Source organism: Lemur catta, chromosome 2 (assembly GCF_020740605.2).
Source record: "Lemur catta isolate mLemCat1 chromosome 2, mLemCat1.pri, whole genome shotgun sequence".
In the NCBI taxonomy this organism is placed as follows: Eukaryota; Metazoa; Chordata; class Mammalia; order Primates; family Lemuridae; genus Lemur; species Lemur catta.
Window position 1 is genome coordinate 92,614,385 of NC_059129.1, and position 20,283 is coordinate 92,634,667.

At 34.5% G+C, this 20,283-nt stretch overlaps 1 long non-coding RNA gene across 1 annotated transcript in view; it reads left to right on the forward strand.

The window, feature by feature from the left end:
- The window catches only part of LOC123633092, a 621,497-nt gene that overhangs the window by 350,665 nt on the left and 250,549 nt on the right, over positions 1-20,283 (forward strand). The window contains exon 5 of the long non-coding RNA XR_006733543.1: positions 8,843-8,960. This is a non-coding gene — a long non-coding RNA (uncharacterized LOC123633092). The remainder of the gene's footprint in view (positions 1-8,842; positions 8,961-20,283) is intronic.

The following is a 20,283-nucleotide window of genomic DNA, read 5'->3' on the forward strand; positions in this document are numbered from 1 at the left end:
GATAGATATAGATTTTAGTAAAATAGAGGAAATTGGAGAAAATAGTACTCATTGAGATAACTTATTACTGTGTTCTCTCACAAAAATCTCATAGGAGGTCAAAGTTTGCTTAACTTAATATATGTGAAGGGGAGAAAGTGTCTTTCTTCCCCAAAGATGTTTTAATCTTGAGTGAATTGTATATAAATGCATCAATATGATTCAAAGAAGAATATTTTAAGTGCTTGAGAAGAAATTCAAACATACTAGTATATGAAGACAGATATGAATTGCCTGGCTCAAAACCAAAGAGTGCTTAAAGGAGAAGATGACAGTTATATCTTGAAGGATGAGAAGGGCTTCAATAGGCATTTGACTTTATGAAAAAAATAAGGGAAGTACTGGAGAGATTTGATAAATGAATAGTTTTGATGACTTCAAGTGTGTATGAGGAAGTATTTGATTCTCGACTCAAGAGTTACATGGGCAGTCTCATGAAATTTGAATGTGTCACCAAAGATTGCAGGTTTTTTTTTTTCCTTTTATACAGAAAATGTGCAACCCTTGAAAGTTTTTAAGGGAAGGATTGACTAGTTTGAAGTAATAGATTAGGAAGACAGCTGTGACAGCAATGTGGGGGGGAATTGTAGGTAGGAGATATTGGAGGCAAGAGAATGTTAGAATATTGCAATAATCTCAGTAAGAAAAATGAAATGTTGAACATAAATTTTCCTGACATAAGCTGACTGAAATACCAGCTACTAGAGTAATAGAAAGGTTTAATATGGCAAATACATGTGTCTGATTCTGGTACTCTGTTTCTACCACAGAAAGTAGACATTGAAGCCATATATGTGTGAGTATGCTGACAGTGACTTGTTCAGTATTTTACTTTCAACCAATCTTCACTTTCCATCTTTTAAAAGATTATCATATCAAGTGAATATTTTACTCAATGATTTAGTTACTTAGGTTATAGTTAGTGAGACCTAAGGTATTTAACTTATAGCACCTGTAGGAATAATAATTTTTCTATAGTTTCAATGACGATTTCTACTTAAAAATTGTGTGACTCCACCTGTTTTCTCAGCTGATGCTGTATCATTCCACAGAAGGGACACTGAACCCAGCAGCCTACCAAAGCTTTTTGTCATGGACCTTCTGTGGGTGCTTCGCAAAATGATTGCAGAGTTTAGACTCTGTTTGGGTCTCAGTCTGCTTATTTGCAAAACGAAGGGGTTGCACTAAAACATCACTAAGCCTAGTTTCAACCCATACAGCCTTGCAAATCTGTTTGTCCAGTAGAGCAAAAGAAAAGCAAAACTTAAATTCTGTATTAAAATACACAAGCAAACAACTGGTCTAATCATTTTGACTGTCTTAAAGTATCTGGAAAAATTTATTAAGCCTGAAGCTTAACTACTAGATTACCAACTCCTCTGATATTCTAAAACACTTTGAAAATGTGTGTGTTTATACATTTTAGTGCTCTAAATCCTTTGATCTTTCTATTGTAGGTTCACAATCTTCCCTCCAGTCTTAGAGCAACTTGCTATGAATTATGAGCTGGGAGAGGTGATTAGGACAGAATATGTAAAAAACTAAAAGATAGGATGTTATTGATATTACTATTTTGAGGAATACATGAACAAATGTATATTTTGAGAGGTTGGGAACCCCTGTGCTGCGATGAGACTCTGCCTCCTGCCTGCTAAGTGATTAGTGTAGTATCATGGTGGAAGATCACACATGTTTATTTATGACTGAATGATTTTACTGAGGATGCCATAGGACCCCCGCCCCCCCCCCCCCCCCCACGCACACTTTCCTACTGCCCTGCTGCCACCAAATATGGGTTAAGGACATTAGAAAAGATATTCTACATACAACGTGCATCAGGATTACCTTCACAAAGAAATTACATGGAGTATAAAGAAATATCAGTGAAAGAGTTATAACCCATGTTTAAAGCTAAGGAACTTAATTTTTAATTGCGGCCCAGGCCACCTGTATATGTGTGTGTATTATATATATGCACATATAATGCATATAATTATATGTATAAAATATATATACACACACAAAAAGAAAACCCACTGAGTATTTGGGAAGTCTTATAGCCTCTACATTACCAATTCTTCTGATATTCTAAAACACTTCTGTTATATTTTTATATATTTTCAAACATATACATATATATTATATATATTAGAAGAAATGGAGTGTGATTCTGTTCATTCACAATATGGGTGGGAATAAATATGGCAGTAATATGGTTGTGGGGGGGGGCGCATTTCGTGAATTTATAGGACAAAGAGATTGTGTTCTGAAAGCCTAGATACATGTTCTCTTTTCTTGCATGTACTATATTTTCAAATTTATAAGTTACTTGAGAATTACAAGGATTAGTAGAATCTAATTTTGTTAACAATACACAATCTAATTGCCAGAAATTCAGATTGTGGTGTACTATTTACTAGGCTTCTTATATGGAACCAATGCTAAAAAACAATTATATATATATATATGTATATATATATATTATAATATGTATTTTTAGTGGGTCTTTACTGAGACTAATATATTAGGAGAACAAATAGCTAATTTAGTAATATTTTTTGAGCTAAAACTCCTTTTATTTTTATTTTTTTAACTCCTTTTAAAGACATTATCCAACCTGTCTTTGTTAAAGATTAATGATCAAAAACAAGTGATTCTTACTGATAAGTAAAAACATTCAAAGAAAGTTATTTCATTTAAAATATCACCTTTTTTCTTTTATACAAAGTTTTTGTACAAGTCTTTTTATTCTTCTGAATCTTGCATTTTATATATTTATGGCTACCAAAAGTAAACTCTATAAATTGTCTAATATTGTCTTAGCTTTTCAGAAGTGAAAGAATTTTAAAGAAATGCATAATAAACCTGATCAGTAAAAAAGCTTTTTGTAGATTTTAAAAACTAATTATTTAATTATGTGCTCTTATATCACCCTAGTTTCTCTATGTATCAGTATATATTGCAATATCTTATAATTATTTAATTAGTAAGGACCTTTTATTAGTTTTAATATACTGCAAGATTCTCGACCACACAACTTAATAATACCTTGATATCTCATGACGCAAGCTTAGCTTATGAAGGACTTGTGTGTCCTGCAACAAATTTCAAAGGACTAAATTACTTTGTGTGCCTACAATGACACATGATGGTTTTAATTGATTTTAATCAATACATTAGACATATCTCTAGATTGTAAGAAAGATTTTGAGGAAACAATGCCTTGGGTAAATTTTAATTTATGCTGAAAAATTTTAAATGTATGCTATTCTGCATCAAAGTGCAAATTTGAGTAAATTATGTATGGTGACTGCTTGTTGCTTAACCCTTGTTGCAAAAAAAGAATATTTTTATATTCACTTCTCACTAAAATGCCAATGTTTGGTTAGTTACATTAACTCCAGTTTGCCACAGGTAAAATGGATGGAACATCAGATAGCTCATTATAGAGACAAGTAAGCTCTATTCCCAAAGTTGGATGACAGAACAAGTCATGATGCGTATTGTAATTTTAGTGCTGCTGTACATCTTCAAGCTGTCTAGGATAAAATGCTTACTAAGCACTGCCCTGGGGATGTCAGAATGCTTCACGGTATGGAAATTAAATAAAGGCGGTGCTATGGTTTTGTGGAGCTAAGTCAATTTGATGCATTCTAGAAATCTCTTCTAGAAAGCTTTTACTTTTTACCTTAAGTTTTGGAAGAAGTACATTTCACATTTATTGACTAATTTTTCATTAAAAGCACATTTTTCAGGGTGTTCACTGAAAACATCCATGTCTATTTTTCTGTGATAAGTCAATACCTCGTTCACCTAGCAAAGAACTCAGTTGTCAGTGGGGCTGCCCTTTGCAACGTTAGTTTTCCCTCTTTCAAGTTGTATGGTCAGTTACTATTTTTAAAATACTCAACAAAAAGATTTGAAACTAAATGGAAAGACCTAAAGCAGAACTACTGAAAAGGAGTGTATTTATTTAATTTTTGTCATTTTTCACTGTTCTCTGGAATTTAATGTCCTAGTTTAAAAGTGAATTGCACATATTCCTCAGTAGGAAATTAATAATTTGTATTTTGTACTTATTTATAGATGTTGATGTTGATAGCTATAAGGTGTGTCATAGGTAAAACATGCTCTAGACCAGCCCTGGGGTCTACACACTATGGCTCAAAGGTCAAAGGCTTAATTCTGCCAGCACCTATTTCAGTAAATAAAGTTTTATTGGAATACAGCCCATTTACTTATTTATTGTCCATATTTGCTTTTCTCCTCCAATGGCAGAGTTGAATAGTTTTGACAGAGATTATTAAGTCCTACAAAGTCTGAATTATTTATTTTCTGGCCCTTTATAGAAAAAATTAGTTGACTATTGGACTAGCACAAAGAACTGAAAATTTCTAAGGAAATATATGTTTTTTATTTGATATTTTGTAGCATGTACTAATGAGAAAGAATAAAATCATCATTTCAGATGATTTTTATTTTTCTTCACAGTGAAGAATATTTATGTTGTTGCATTAAATTTTTAAAAAGCCTTAACAATATCCTGTAGTAGGATCTTGTTGGTTGCAAACCTGTGTACACTGATAAGTGGATAATTAGTAAGTTTTTGTCTCTTTAAAGTAAAATATTTTCTAAAGCATGCTGTGAGGTTGGCATAAAGGGGAAACTGAGAATAGAGTTCTGGGGAGTCAGTGAAGTGGCTTCTAACTGTGCAGTTATTATATACCTGAAAACTACATGAATTGAGTTTGGCCTGCAAACCCTTACCAGCTTGTTCTTGGAAAGGTTTTCAAACCTCTAACTGTATTATAGCTATGGGTTCATTCTCTATAGCATGCTATTCCCCATGGCTGTCTCAAAGGTAATCCTTGGGCCAACTTATGTTTTTTTAATCTGTCACGTTTACTTTCCTAAAAAAAAATGTAAAAGAAACTCATTAGGAAATAAAAAGTGTATCTGTGCTATTATTTTTAAATTTTTTTAGTGTCTTCATTTAGTTGTGAAGAAGCTCTGTGTGTACATTTGCGTGCACATTTACGATTAAAGAAAACTGATGAGATTGCAAGGTAATGTACTACTTTCCAAAATACAGCTTTTCTATAAAGCATCTAGCAGAAGGATAATAGGTGATGATGCAATGGTTAACATTACTGTTTTCAAAAATTGAAAAGAAATCATCACTTGGAGCCAGTTTGGCATTTTCCTATAAGACATCCTATTTAGAGCTCTGCATCTCAGCTATGCTGGCTCTGTGAATTTGAATCCAACAGAGAAGATGTAGCTTTCATACAATTTTCTTCAGTTATAAGAACTATAATCGTTCCAATGGGATGCTGTAAGCCTGGGTCACTTAAATCATTTCTGAAGACAGCAGGTGCTCTTCAGGAACATGCAAGATGGGCAAGGCACCTGTTGTTCCTTGCATTTCAGCATCACCCACACAGACCTAGTGCAGGTCAGTGTGTGCAGGAATCAGTTATGGAGAGGGATGTGAAAATATTGTAACTTAGCAAATGAGCTGAAACATAACAAAGAAAACTGTTTGGAAAGGCTAAGCAGTTTAGGGTTACAGAATATTTAGATACTCTCTCAAAGATAGTCCTGAGAAAGTAGCTGAATGAGATATAAAAATGAAAATATAAGTATTTACAATGAAATTTAATTGTTTGAAAGAGTTACCCCCTTTATTTTGAGTTAAACGAAACAAGGGGATTTTCAGATTCATTGCATTATAATGTTAACTTATATCACATCCTGGGAGGAAGTAACCTATTTTTTCATATTATTTGTCTCAAAGTATAAGATTTTGACTGTTCTGAATTTCAGTGATATGTAGAATAATTTTGAGAATATAGAGCAGAAGTCAAAATTTGTGACACTTGGACAAATATAGCCTTCTGGCATTTTATTGGATATAAATTTTTTAATAAACTGAAAAGTTTATTTAAAAATTGAGATTACCAAATTACACTGAAAACCTGAGAGATTTGATATTCATTTTGTCTTTAAAAATTTTTAAACATAAAAGTTTAAAGTACATGCTATTGGTAAAAAAAAAGATTGAAATGATACAGAGGGCCATAAAGAAATGATCTTGATCCCTGTCTCATTTTTACATTTTTAAATATTTTCCATAAATGTTCTTGCTTATATGAATATATGAGTAAAATAGTAGGTTCATGATAAATGTATTTTTCTATACGTGAATATTGTTAATTCCTTATTTTAACAACTAACTTTCATTTTATTAATTTTTATTACTTTTTTGCTTTATATTTTCTTTTATTCCACTTTTGTTGTCATTGCTTTAGCATTTTTAAATTACATCCTTACCTTTGATAAAAATTTCTTTTTTATTCTCCTACTTAAATTTTTTATTATATAAGTTTCAAATGCTGTCTCTATGATGCTTGACAGGAATTGTGGTCCTTGCATTGGCAGAGGGTGGAGGGCTTCACAATACAAGGAGGGCAGGCTGGGAGAATCTCTAGCCACCTCTGTGAACACCATGCTACATTCTTCTTGGATGATCTGTTATTCTTCTATGTGGCCAACCAAAAGTTTTATTCTAGTATGTTTCTGAAAACTCACCCGTACCAATCAGTTCTGGAGAAGGAATGGTCCCTTTCTTGACAAATGCCTGGAGATATTTAGCTAGATTGACATTATTTGAACACTTCTGACTACTTGAAAGAGCCAAAGTAGAGAGTCAAGTCTAGAATTCAATTCTTCTGACCTCTAGTCTGATATTTTTCCAATTTTTTTCACTGGTGTATTGAGTTCGAGAGATTTGGGAGCTGATCAAGGAAAAAAATATGACCATGAGGTGGCAGTAGCACACAAGCATTACTTGGGTGATGCTTTGGTGGGTTTGCACTTGGGGGAGGTCCCTCACAGCAGGATACCTTCCAAAGGCAATGAGTAGGGGGCCACCACCCAGAAGGAGAGGGCAAAGGGAACTCCTGCGAAAGGGGAAGATCAGAGAGGAGGGCTTATCAGTCTAGATGATGTTGCTCAGCAGCATGAAGGACAGTCTCTGGGTCAGAAAACTCTGCAGGGCAGCAGCAGCTTGGGGTATTTTATAGCCCCAGGGTTTATCTTATCTATGGTTAGCAGATGCTGGGTGCAGTTTTGTGGAATATACAAAGCAGGCAGGCTATAAATGACTAAAATCTGCTTATTTGGACTTCATTTGAAACAATTGGATGTGTAAAAATTTGGGTTTGTCTCTAGTGGACTTTGGAGCTAATTGTTCCCCAGCTTGCAATGAAGTAAGCACCATAGGACCAATGTGCAGAGACCATCTTTGGCTTATTTATATAACTAGGCCACATGGATTGTGTTTGTGTATGTGTGTTTTGTCATTATAACATACTCCAAATATACATAAAAGGTATACATACGTATTTGTATACACGCATGTACATGTACCAATTTGCATAAAATATAGACACCAATATATAACATGTACATAATATCTAGATTTGATAATCTTATAATTTTGTAATAACTGCTTCAAATTTTTTAAAGGAATAAATTACCAGAGTAATTACCCCTCCCGAAACATATTCTCCTCCTTGCCTTCGTCAGAGGGGTCTCTCATGTATGTTTACATTCATATACTAAATATGCATCATGTAAAAACAATTTATAAAATTGGGGATAATTTAAAACTTTATATAAATACTATACATAGCTTTCTGTACTCTGCTTATTATTTTTGAATTGATTAAAATGGGTCCATTGATACCCGTAGATCAGTTTTATTTACTTTTACTGCTAAATAGTATTTGGTTGTGTGAATATAACAAGATTTTTAAACATTTCATATTGATGACCATTTAAGTTTTTTCCAGCTTTTCGTTTTTGCAAATGATGCTGTAGAGAACATTCCTGGACATATCTTCTTCTGTAAATGCTGCCACTTGTATATTCCATTTAGATATTCTGTATATAAATCACCAAATAATTCCCAAATACCTCATGTGCACAGATCTGGGGTTATATTGAAATTATACAAAATTACTATTCTTAATAAATTTAAAATCTTATTTTATGAATTTTATGTATACTTACAAATAAGAGTCTATCTAATATTTGATAATATTAATCTCACCTGTCATTTTATTAAGTTTAAGTGTATTTCTAAGACAGATATAATGTCATTGCTTGATTATTTTCCCCAATATTTGGTTTTGGTAATACCCTAAGGTGCACAAGCAGATGTCACTGTCTGAATTACAGTTTTGTCTTTAGGAGAACATTGTATTAAAAAGCCTTCCTGAATTTCTAGCACTGTCACTTGCTCAGTTAATGATTTATTAAATATATCAGAGCAATTAGAAAAATGAGATTTTTAAAAAATGTTTTCCACTACAGCTCAAGTAATTTAAATTACTCTCCTAAGAGATATATGTTGAGAGAAGTCATAAGTGGCAGGCACATGACAGAGTAAGGATAATGATCAGTGTAAGCTGATAACTTCTAATGAGAAATATATACAGAGCTTTGGAATTGCATGCCAAATAACTTTTTTCCAGCGTTTATTGTATGCAACAAACATGTAGAAAATGGTGTGCTAAAACAGGTAGTCTGAAAATATTTTAGCAGTTTTATCTAAACAAATGTCAGATATTTTTTAAATGAAAAATGCTAAGTATAATAAAAGTGTATATTTATGCTCTCGGCAGCCAAATGTGCTTTTTAATGGAATTTAAATAAATGGAATTTTTATGACAAAAAAAGCAACAGTAAAAGCAGTGATTATGTTTTTCATAGTTCATTTGCCTTCTTTGCCCTGCAGACCTTGTGTGGAGGAAAATGAGATCCTGAGTGCAGTCTACAATGTCATTGACTCTGAAGAAGGACTCAGAGACCCATTGGTGTTTAATGACCCTTACTGGCCTATGCAATGGGAACTGGTATGATCTTCAGAAATAGATGGTTCTTTGGGCAATGTTAAGAAATTTTATTTTTGTCATGTTTTAATGCAGTAGACACTTTTATGCACTGCCTGCTTTTATCTATTGGTTTTGCAGAGAGAGACTTAGCAAACTTTTGATGAAATATTACTGCAAGCTTATTAATGAGCACTAATCCTTTTAATTTGATTACATCCTTAGGGTTTGATTTAGTCTATAAAAGACACTAGTAAAAAACCCAAGACATTTAAATTTGCTGTGTGTAAACAGACTCATTATATAGAAATGTTGTTGCCATTCAGGCTTGAAGTTTTTGTTCTTGTGTAACTCAGAGTATAGTCTATATTCCATCAGTAATGAGAGAACTCCTCTTTATCTTTATGGATTAAGTGAATACACGTCAGAATATTGCACAACAAATTCTTTTTCATAATGCTGATTGTGTTGGACATTTTAGGACCACATTGCCCTGTCTTTTATACAAGACTGTGATAATGAAAAGGACTGAGAAAAGTACATGTAATTTTTTAGTGTAAATAAGTAAAAAAAAAGTTGACATACATACCACTGACAAGTTTAAAAGGGAATATTTGAAATGTGAAGATGACTTGGTGATAATATTGGAGAGAAATTAAAGACCTTATTATAGCCATACTTTGCTTTCCATAGGTCTGTAAATTATATTGTGTTATAGAGGGTTCAATGTTGTAAAGTGAGAAAACTGTTAAGTGCTTCTCATCATTTTAATGGACATAATGAGGTGAAAAGCGGGGAAACTGTTGTGGTAGCTCTTTTTTATGTTGATCATTGGCAGTTACCAAGCCTACTATCTGACATGAACTGAAAACCCATATTGGAAAACGTCCAGTTCAATTTTCTGTAGCTTCAACTCATCTTTAAAAAAATGAAACATGATTTAAACTCTAAGAGATGTATGTGACTAAATTTGACATTTCAAACAAACAAACAAAAACTCAAGCAGAAAAAAATTGAGGATTGCTTTAATTACCAGGAGGTGAGATAACCAATAACAAGAGAATGGACTCGAGTTAATTAGGATTTTGAAAGTCAAAGAGGAAAAGAGTGAAATTAAGAAAAAGGAGTAAGGGAAGGTAACTATATGATGAAGAAAAGCATGAAATAACGGGAGAAAATACTTTCTTATGTTTGTTGGTTTTTTGACCTGAAGAAGCAGCCAAAATTAAGACACATACTTGAAGATTATGTATATAACCCATGGTGATTAGTCACCTCACAAGGAATACTTTCTTTTATTGACAATGAAGTGTCAAGCCCCTCTATATTGAGGCCAAGAATTTCAGGAGACACAATGAGGAAAGGAGGTGGAAGGCAAGTGATACAGGAAAGATGAGAAGAATTGAGTAGCAGGCTGTCAATAAAATGACAGGGATTAGAAATGGAGACAAGTCTTCGAGACTATTAAGCAATAGATTCTCTTAAAAGCAGAGGACAGAGAAGAGATTATGAAAGGCAGCGACAGAAAGAAGAAATAATAGGATGACTCTATATCATTTTATAGGGCAGAGGTGATAAAATTTTTCTGTAAAAGACCAGATAGTAAATATTTCAGCCTTTGTGGGCTACCTAATTGTCTGTGGCTTATTCTTTTTGTTTGTTTCTTTTGTTTAGTCCTTTAAAAATGTAAAAACCATTTTTAGCTTATGGCCATACAAAAACAGGTTTTAGGCTGAATTTTACTTGCAGGCCATAGTTTATTGACACCAGTAGGGGATGGGAGCTAAGGGGGAAAGAGGAGTCAAAGAAAAAGCAACCATTCAGATCTAGCTGTTTTTTGGATATTCAAGTGCTGTGCTGAGTAATACTCACATTACATTAGTACAACTCAGAAATAAAAGGTCAAGCCAAGTCATATTAATGTCAGTAATCTTCTGGATTATTACTGTCTCCAGGTAGCACCATTGTAGAGGCATGTCTGACAGTATGGAGAGATTCCTTGTAGTACCCAGGCAAGCCATAATACAAAATTGCAAAGAAAGGTTTGCAATTTATGATTGGACATTCTATCTAAAACATTCATAACAGCAGACCTAAGCTGTGTTACAGAATCCATCCTATGACCAGAATATCAAATTGATTTCAATGAAAGATTGAATAGCTAAGGTGGGTTGTGTTGCCCTAATAGGGAATTTGAGACCTTATGCTGATCATCATCCCTTAAGTGTTCTCCTTCAGTTGGCAGTTTCTCTCTCCTTTCCTCACTATCAAACCTCCTGAAATGGTAGTCTTTCCTTATCTTCATTTTTATGCCCATCTACTCCTCAGCCAACAACCTGTGGCAATCTGGTTTGGCGATGCCCTCCCACTTATCCCTGCTATCCACCCCGTCCCAACACACTCTGCTTAATCTCTCAATGTAATAGGGACTTTCCAGTTCTTGTCTTACTTGAATCATCAGTTATTAACTTGTAACTATCCAGATAAAACATCTGATGGTTAAAATCTGATTCTCTAATGTAGTATATTGAGTCATACATAATCTTCCTTTGTTGTCTTTACTAGTTTCATTTTGGTTCTAGATACAATCTTTAGACCAAATAGAACAAACCTCATAGGAAAGCAAATGGCCATGACTCCTCTCCCAAAGCTCTGTTCTTGTGCCTCCCCAGCATTCCTTCCTGACTAATTCTGCCTCATATTCTAAAGTTCTCTCTGGCATGACATCCTAAGCGAAGATCTTTTTCACCTACCAGAGTGAATTAGGCCACTTTTCCTCTGTACTCCCATAACAGTATGCCCACCCTGCCATTTGAATGAGTGAAAAAGTGAATGAATGAATTAATGAATGAGTTAATGCTTAACAACTTGTGTGTCCTCTCAACTAGAGGAAGATGTGTTTAAGGATGGGGACTGTGTTACTCATCTCTCTGTTGTAGCTCATGACAAGATACCTGACACTTTTTATACCAAATAAGTATTTGTTTAATGAGAAATGGAATGGATGTATGAATATAGCTGCTCATGTTTTCTCCCCTTTTCTAAAGGAAAAAAAAATCTGTTTAGCTGTTACCTGCTACAAATCTATGTTCTATCAAATGTTGTTAACATGAAAAATCAGCTCCTATCTCTTTACCAGTAATTTTAAGGACAAAAAAATATTGTATAATAAGAAACTCCAGGTAGAGTGGCTTGAGCAGAATGAGGTTTATTTTTTCACACAAGTGGAAGAGTTGGTTCAGGGCCATCTATGAAGTCTCACAGTATCAGGACCAGTCTCGTTCCACCCACCAGCTCTTCCACATGGCTTACCGCCTCTTCTGCATACCACCTGGTGGGAGGGGGGAAAAAGAAAAGAGGTGTATATCATCATGCTCATTCCCTTGCAGACATAGCCAGAAAGTTGTGCATGTGTGCCCAGTTCAAATTTGAAGGTTCTCTTTCTAGAAGAAGAGGGAAAAATAGATATGAGGAGACAACAGTCTCCTCCAAGTACTAATTAAAGGAGCAAAACATTTTAAGCAAAATGTAAATAAATTCTCTGAATTTTCTAATTAATGTTTGAGATATAGCATCAACAAAAGAGAAATACTAGAATAAAACATAGGGAATTATGAACCTGCAAAATAATTTTTGAGATGTCAGAGTATTTTTTATGAACATAATTCAAACAACTGTTCAATGGAGTTGAAACTCACCTTATTTGCCAAAATTTGCCACAACAAATGCCAGAGAATCAATGTCCTTTAGTTTGAACAGAGTATTGCTTATATGGGCTAATTTCACCATTTCAATAAAATATCAGAAACTAATGCCTCCAAAGCTGTAAAAGTAATTTTTATATCTGATATCACCACTATTGTTATTTTTAGTGAAAAATTATTTTGTTATCATAAACCTATCTGCAGACAGCCATCATATTCTTTTGTTTGACACTTGCAGAATTCTGATAATGTAAAAAAATATTTATTATTTTTTTGTCCTAGTCCATTTTTCAGAACATATTTCTTGAGGAATTCTTATCAGACTTTTAAATATCATTGTAGTTCTAAAGATTCACATATATTATAAATTTAGTACTGCTTCTGCCTAAAATTGTGCTAAGGAGTAGATCTTTGGGACAATTTTGAAGAAAATTCTGACTTAATGTTACATTTTCTGAAATAATACGTTCTAATGAAAAGGATTTTTAGGATTTTGTACTTGATTTTTGTGAACATGGCAAAGTGCTCCATCATGATGTCTGGAGTAGGTGGCCTAGGGGAGAAAGTAAAGGCTAAAAAGGAGATAACTATTTTTATTAGATTAGGTAGGAAAATATAACAGAACCCATTTTAACAGATGCTTAAAGCAAAAACACTGATAAGAAAAGTTATAACAATACAGTTTTCAAGAAGTTAACTTACTTTAACTTAATTTGGCAATTTAACCTACTTTAAATTAATTTTGGCAAAAAGAAGTGTTGAATCTATGCATACTTTATTTTACCTATAAGATAATAGGGCAGAGTTGACAACATAAACTTTTATCAGTAGAAAGGTCCCAGGATACTCTCCTTCTCTTGGAGATGAATGTCTGTGAGCCAGGATTCCTGTCCTTCCTCACCCTTACAGCCTGCCTGTTACAACAGAGGCCAGAGGGCCAGGGAAGGAAAATGTTGAGAGAAGTTAAGCCCGTGAGCTTAAAAGGAAAAGAAAGTGTTTGATTTTTAAAAGAATAGACTTTGGATTTTGGAGCAGTTTTAGGTTCATAGCTAAATTGAGTGGAAGGTACAGAGATTTCCCATGTAATCCCTCCCCCAACACATGCATAGCCTCCCCATGATCAGCATCTTCCACCAGAATGGGACTTTTGTTACAACTGATGAACTTATATTGATGTTGGGTCATTTTGACATGGCTTTTTAGATTAAAAGTGTTAAACTGATAAAAAAAAATTGCCCTTACCTAGTATATTAGGAAAAATACAGGCTTTGGGTTACACAAATGTGAATCCAAATCCTGGGTCCGTAACTCCAGACTATGCTGTCATTAACATTTTTTTTTTGAGACAGAGTCTCACTTTGTTGCCCGGGCTAGAGTGAGTGCCGTGGCATCAGCCTAGCTCACAGCAACCTCAGACTCCCGGGCTTAAGCGATCCTACTGTCTCAGCCTCCCGAGTAGCTGGGACTACAGGCATGAGCCACCATGCCCGGCCAATTTTTTTGTATATATATTTTTAGTTGGCCAGATAATTTCTTTCTATTTTTTTTGGTAGAGACGGGGTCTCATTCTTCCTCAGGCTGGTCTCGAACTCCTGACCTCGAGCGATCCACCCGCCTCGGCCTCCCAGAGCTAGGATTACAGGCGTGAGCCACCGCGCCCGGCCTTGTCATTAACATTTTACTCTTTATGAAAGTTTGTTCAGAAAATATTATACTCTGGAAAATCTATGAAGGAGTTATGATGATAGCTACTTCACAGGATGGTTCTTAGAGTTAAATGAGATTATAGAGACAAAGCATCTGTCGCAGTGTTTGGCGTGTGGTGAGCATTCAGTGAATAATTTGATAGGGAGCCAGCTTTCATTCCAACCTATAATGGGTTATACTTCCATTACATGGGAAATAAGCTATGTTGAATGTTCATTTCTCAATAATGCTACATAACTAAAGTAGTACTCAAATAGATTAATAATCCTTTTGTTACAATAGAGATGGGAATCATGTCTATGTTAGTCATCTCTAAAGAGGGACTTACCCCACAAAAAGTCCCACAAGAAGATCCATTAGTATGTAGGAAAAATATGACAGAGACATTTATACTTATCTTTTCATCTTTTAAAATTAAAAGTTTTTTGAATATATTATAATTTAAATAATATGTTAGTGTTTAGTACCTGTTTTCATTTATAAATAAATGTACGTATATTGTGGGTATATGCACAAAAATTTTATGAAGACTCATGAACAAAATATTTGAGGCAACTGATATACTCAATGAATACTTATAAAGTGGATACCACAATGTTTATATCAGGTATCGGTATATGAACAGGACTAGGCATTAAATCTTGGAAGATGAATCACATATGTATTTGTACTTTAAAAAGCTTAAAGTTTAAGAGAGATGACAGCATACACTAATAAAAAACTGTATTACTAGACATAAAGCCATTCCATTAAGAAGGCACAATTAAACAAAGTCATTTTTAGCTTGTGGGAGGTAATATTTGAACTGGGGCTAAATGTGGAAATACTATAAACAGAAGCATGAAGATGAGAAAATATTACTTTGGTCCAGCGGAAAGTATCTTGACTGCTTGGCTGAGAAGTCCAAACTTCTATTTGAGTTATGTTTGAAAACATTAATTTTTATTTTGTCCCTTCATTTATGAAACCCTTAATGTCAAGTACTATGGTCAGGCTCAATGCTAAGTATGGAAAATACAAATATGAATTACGTACTGTTCCTGTTCTCAAAAGACTCAGAGTCTAGTGAGATGAACAAGTAAGTGTGCTCACTGCATTTTATAAATGTATAACAGAGTTATTTATAAAAGAAAAAAGGGCGATGCTGACACAGTGCAGGAAAAAGTTTAACCTACCTAGGTATATTGGAAAGGCTTCACTAAGTCAAGAGAGAAATAAGCAAACAGCACAGTCCCAGCTAGGAAGGCTGGCGAGGCTGTGGCCTTTTTTGTGTGGCTGAAGGCTGGAGAAACAGTGATGAAGAGGCCGGACAGTTCAGTTGGGCCAGTTCCATAGGACCACATATGCCAAAATAAGCCAAGTGCCCTTTGTCTTGTAGCTCATGTGGCTTAGAGGTTTAGGAGGGGAAGTAACACGATCACCTTTGTTTTGTAGAAAGATGATTTAGGTAGCAGGTTGAAGAAAGAATAAAGTGGACAAAGACAAGAGGCAACAGAAAACAGATAGAAGACAACTGTAGGTCAGAGAGATGGAGAAACGTGGACCTAAGTAGGTGCAAAATTAAACCATATTTAGGAGGAAGTTATTGATAATAATCTTAGATAAATCTGAATATAAGAGTCAATTAAGGGAGAAGAATGTGTCCAGAATGATTTGAGATTGTTTGGTTTGGTGACATGGAAAGTGATTGTATTAGTCTGTTAGGGCTCCCTTAACAAAATACGAGAGACAAAGTGGTTTAAAAACAGAAATTTATTTTCTGACAGTCTTGAGGCTGAATGTCCAAAATCAAGGTGCTGACAGGGTTGGTGTCTCCTGAAGCCTCTCTTCCTTGCTTGCAGATGGCTGCCTTCTCACTGTGTCCTCACATGACCGCTCCTTGGTGTGTGCGCACCTCTGGTATCTCTTCTTCTTATTATTAGGACACCAGTAATATTGGATTAGAGTCCCACTTTTATTACCTCATTTAATCTTAATTATCTCTTTAAAGGTAATTGAAGGGACTTTAAAGGCTCTATCTTCAAATACATTCACATGGGGTGTTAGGACTTCAACATAAGAATTTTGGGGGGATATAATTCAGTCCAAAACAGTGATGCAATTTATTAAAAACAGGGGGGAAAGTTTGGTGGAATGGTAGAGTTAATGAATCATGTATTTGACAGGGTGGCCAAGATCTGTCTGTGAAATATTAAAGTTGAAAAGAGAGAAACTAAAATATTTCATAATTATAATGGGAAGTAGTATCATTATTCATATTTTAATAATAAGAAGAACAATGAGACCTATAGGATTGAAGATAACAGGTAGAAATTTAGAAATATGGAAAATAATGAGTTACATTGTGGGCATTATGTTATAATTACAGATTTGTTTATGTAACAAATGTTGCAAATGTAACATAAATTCACATTTGTGTTGCAAATATGTAACTACAACATGTTGCCCACAATGTAGCTCATTATCTTCCATATTTCTAAGCACTTACCTGTTATAGTCAAGCCTGTGTCTCAATAGAGAATAAGTATGTAACTATAGCATATTATATATTATACATACACACTTACATTCATGTATGTATATATTTGGAGGTACATTAGTAAATATGCAGTTATTGAATAAGATTAAATAAAATTGCCCCGGAGTGTGTGTTTGGTGAAAAGAGAGGAGGAACAACAATATTTAAAGGCCAAAATAAATAAGTATTATATATGAATCTGAAAGTAGTGTGTACATTGAAATGTAAGTGAGATAGGAAAAGATATGCCCATATGTTAGGAGGCTATTGCAGAAATTTTGTAATGAAAGCTGAATACGGGGACTGGCATGGTACATGGAGAAAAGAGGGAATAGGACAAATTTATCCACTCAATAAATATTTGCTGAGTGCCTAGCCTTTACTGGTATTAGACCTTGGAGATTCAAGAGTGAATAAGATGTTCCTACCCTCTTAAAGTAATATCCTAGTGAGATATAATATAATTAAACCAATAATTGATGGTAAAATACAACTGCTATAATCATGTGGTTAATAACCAAAAAATATGGAAGCTCCTAAACTAGTTTGGGGGGTATAGGAAAGTTTTTTTTCTCAGAGGAAATAGCATTTAAACTGAGATCCAAGATGAATATAACTTACCTTGACTAAGATGTTTTCACCAAAGGGGGAGTATGTGGTGTAGGCAGGGTAGACACTAGACAAAGGGCCAGAAGATTGTGGAGTATTGAGGAACTGAAGGACTTGTGGATATGGCCAAGATATAGGCTGAAAGGAAAGAGCAGTCTGAAAAGTTGAGGCATACCTAGAGAGAGGCAAGAAGCACCAAGGGAGTGTGATGTAGAAGAATCTAGCATAAAATGTAAATGACCATGGACAGTGCTTCTGAGCAAACAACACAATGACATTACTGCATTTTTTTTTTAATCAGCAACCAAAGTGCTATTGTTCTTAATGAGAACTATTCCGGAAGTTAGGGATAGAAGCCATACTGCAGTGTACTGATGAATGGGTGGATGTTCAGGAAGTAGAGACACTGAATAGAGACTTGTTATAGAAGTCTGCTTTATCCAATTATTATTGATTTGCTGAGAATATTGGTATAGATTTTGGAGTTCAAGATCCCTGAAAACTTGAGCATTGGTGATGCTATAATATAAACAATGGAAACCAGAAGACAGTGAAATTATGTCTTTAAGATGCTAAAAGAAAATTACTAATGGTCTAGAATTCTATATCAGGAAAAAAGTATCTTTTAGTAATGAAAGTGAAATTAGTTTATTTTCAATCAAGAAAAAACTGAAAGACTTCATCAGCAGCAGATTTATAATATAGGAAATGCCAAAGATCCATACTATAGGAAATACCAAAAGAAATTATCCCAGATGAAAATTTTATAAGTTAGCTGAAGCACAGGATGAGACTATATTTCTCTAGAGAGGATTTACCTTTTCTTCTGTCAGGCAGCCAGAGAAACTAGCAATCTGGGATCATCTTAACCCGAGCTCAAAGATCAAGATGATTCAAAGTTGGGCATCAGTCCCTGAGAGAGAAAGCTACTTGTAATTCACCCTGACTCCTATCAAAAGAGCTGCTCATCTCCTTAGACTTTGAGCCAAATTTTCAGGAACTGCAGATGTCCCTAGGGAAAAAGTAGACTCAATTGCCAAGCTTACTTGTCTAGCTTTCAGCTTCTCCCAGATCTTGGCCTTCAGAGCTCTCCGATGCATTCAAGTATTTGAATATTTATCCAGTTTTTCTAGTGTCTTTAGCAGGAGTGTTAGTGGGAATTATTTAATCTACCATTACCAGAAATAGAAGTCTGAAGTTTATGCTATGTAAATAACCAAGTAACCAAACCTCAAAGATGCAAATTGCTTTAACACAGTCACATAAAACAAGTAGGACCATCACACTAACGTTGTCCTTGAATGTGTGCTTTTGCCAGAACTACACCAATATATATCTGAATAGTGAGCCGTGTATTTCAAGGGTGAAGCAAAATTTTATCTTGTCTAATGGTCAGAATTTCTTTCTTTTGGATTCTCCACTTCTATATAGGGTATTGTCTTATAAAAATAACAGGAAAAAAAAAAACCCACCACATATTGAAGAGAGAGTCCACATGCATAGCCATGGAACATCAACATTTTTATCAGTTCCATATGGTAAGCTGCCACAAGGAATGGAAACATTTGTATTGATTTTTTTTTTCTGATTAAAAAAGTAAATATTTAGACAATAGATAGAAATATAAAGAGTAAAAATATGCTTATGATCTTACCACCCATATATTATCACTATGAACATTTTGTTACATATTCTTTCGGATATTGTTCTATTTTTGCATTATATGCTATATGTATATTATACATTATATTTACTTAAATATGTTTAAAGTTTCCAAATAAAAATGTAACCATGCTGTAAATACTCTTCCCTACCTGTTTCCCTCTGCTGTTAATATGTCTTGGTGATTTTTCCATCTTAGTTAATTTGGATTAACACATCCCTTTTAACACTTTTCCAGTATTCCTTATTTGGAAAATTATGTATTGATGGCCTTCAAATAGTTTCTATTTACTGTTTTATAGACTTTGCTCTGGTGCCCAGAGTAGACTCTGTGTTGGTGTGGTGAGTGGACTTTAAGGGGGGAGTTCACATAGGTGAAGACCAGCAGGTGAGATCCATCAATAGGCAGCTCAAGAAGCCAGTGATGCAACTTTTACTCTGGAATCTTGGAAGATTGTTTGACCCACCTGAAGCCTTAGGTGAAAGATTGGGGCTCACTGCCCTGTGGCCTCTGGCATGGTTCCCAAAGTCCTTTGATTTATTCCTCACCAAGTGCTTCTCTAATTCCTGCTAGTGGGAACTTAGGGATATTGAAAACAGTTCAAAGGCACAGTTGCCAGTAGGCAGGAAGAAAAGAAGGAAATAAGAATGGTTAGTAAGTAAAAGGAATTCACAGCTCTATGGACCTATGGACCTTGTCTTTTTTTTTTTTTTGGACTTGTTCAGGTGGTCTAAAGTTAGCTGGAGTATCGCAATCCTCACTTCCCCTTTTTACTCAATCAACTTCTCTTGTTGAAGAACATCAAGGTAAAATATAACCTTCAGTTAGTAAAAGCTGTGCACCAGACATAAACAATGGGTGGCCCTTTTCGGAGACAGCCTCATCTAAGAGCTGTCTTTGCTTTATGACCTTCTGTATGGATCTTGGGGATTTTCTGTGCTCTCTTGGGCAAACATAACCACTCAATTTATAAGCTGAGCTCTTCCCCCTTGTTAATGTTGAATAAAAGGCTAATAAACACCGATCAGCTTTTCCTTTAATCTAAGTCATTCTTCTTTACGATTATCAGAAAACAAAAATTAGTTTCTTGACCATTGATGGCTTCTGCATTTTAACAATTTTTTTTAAAAAGTACCATTTTTTTAT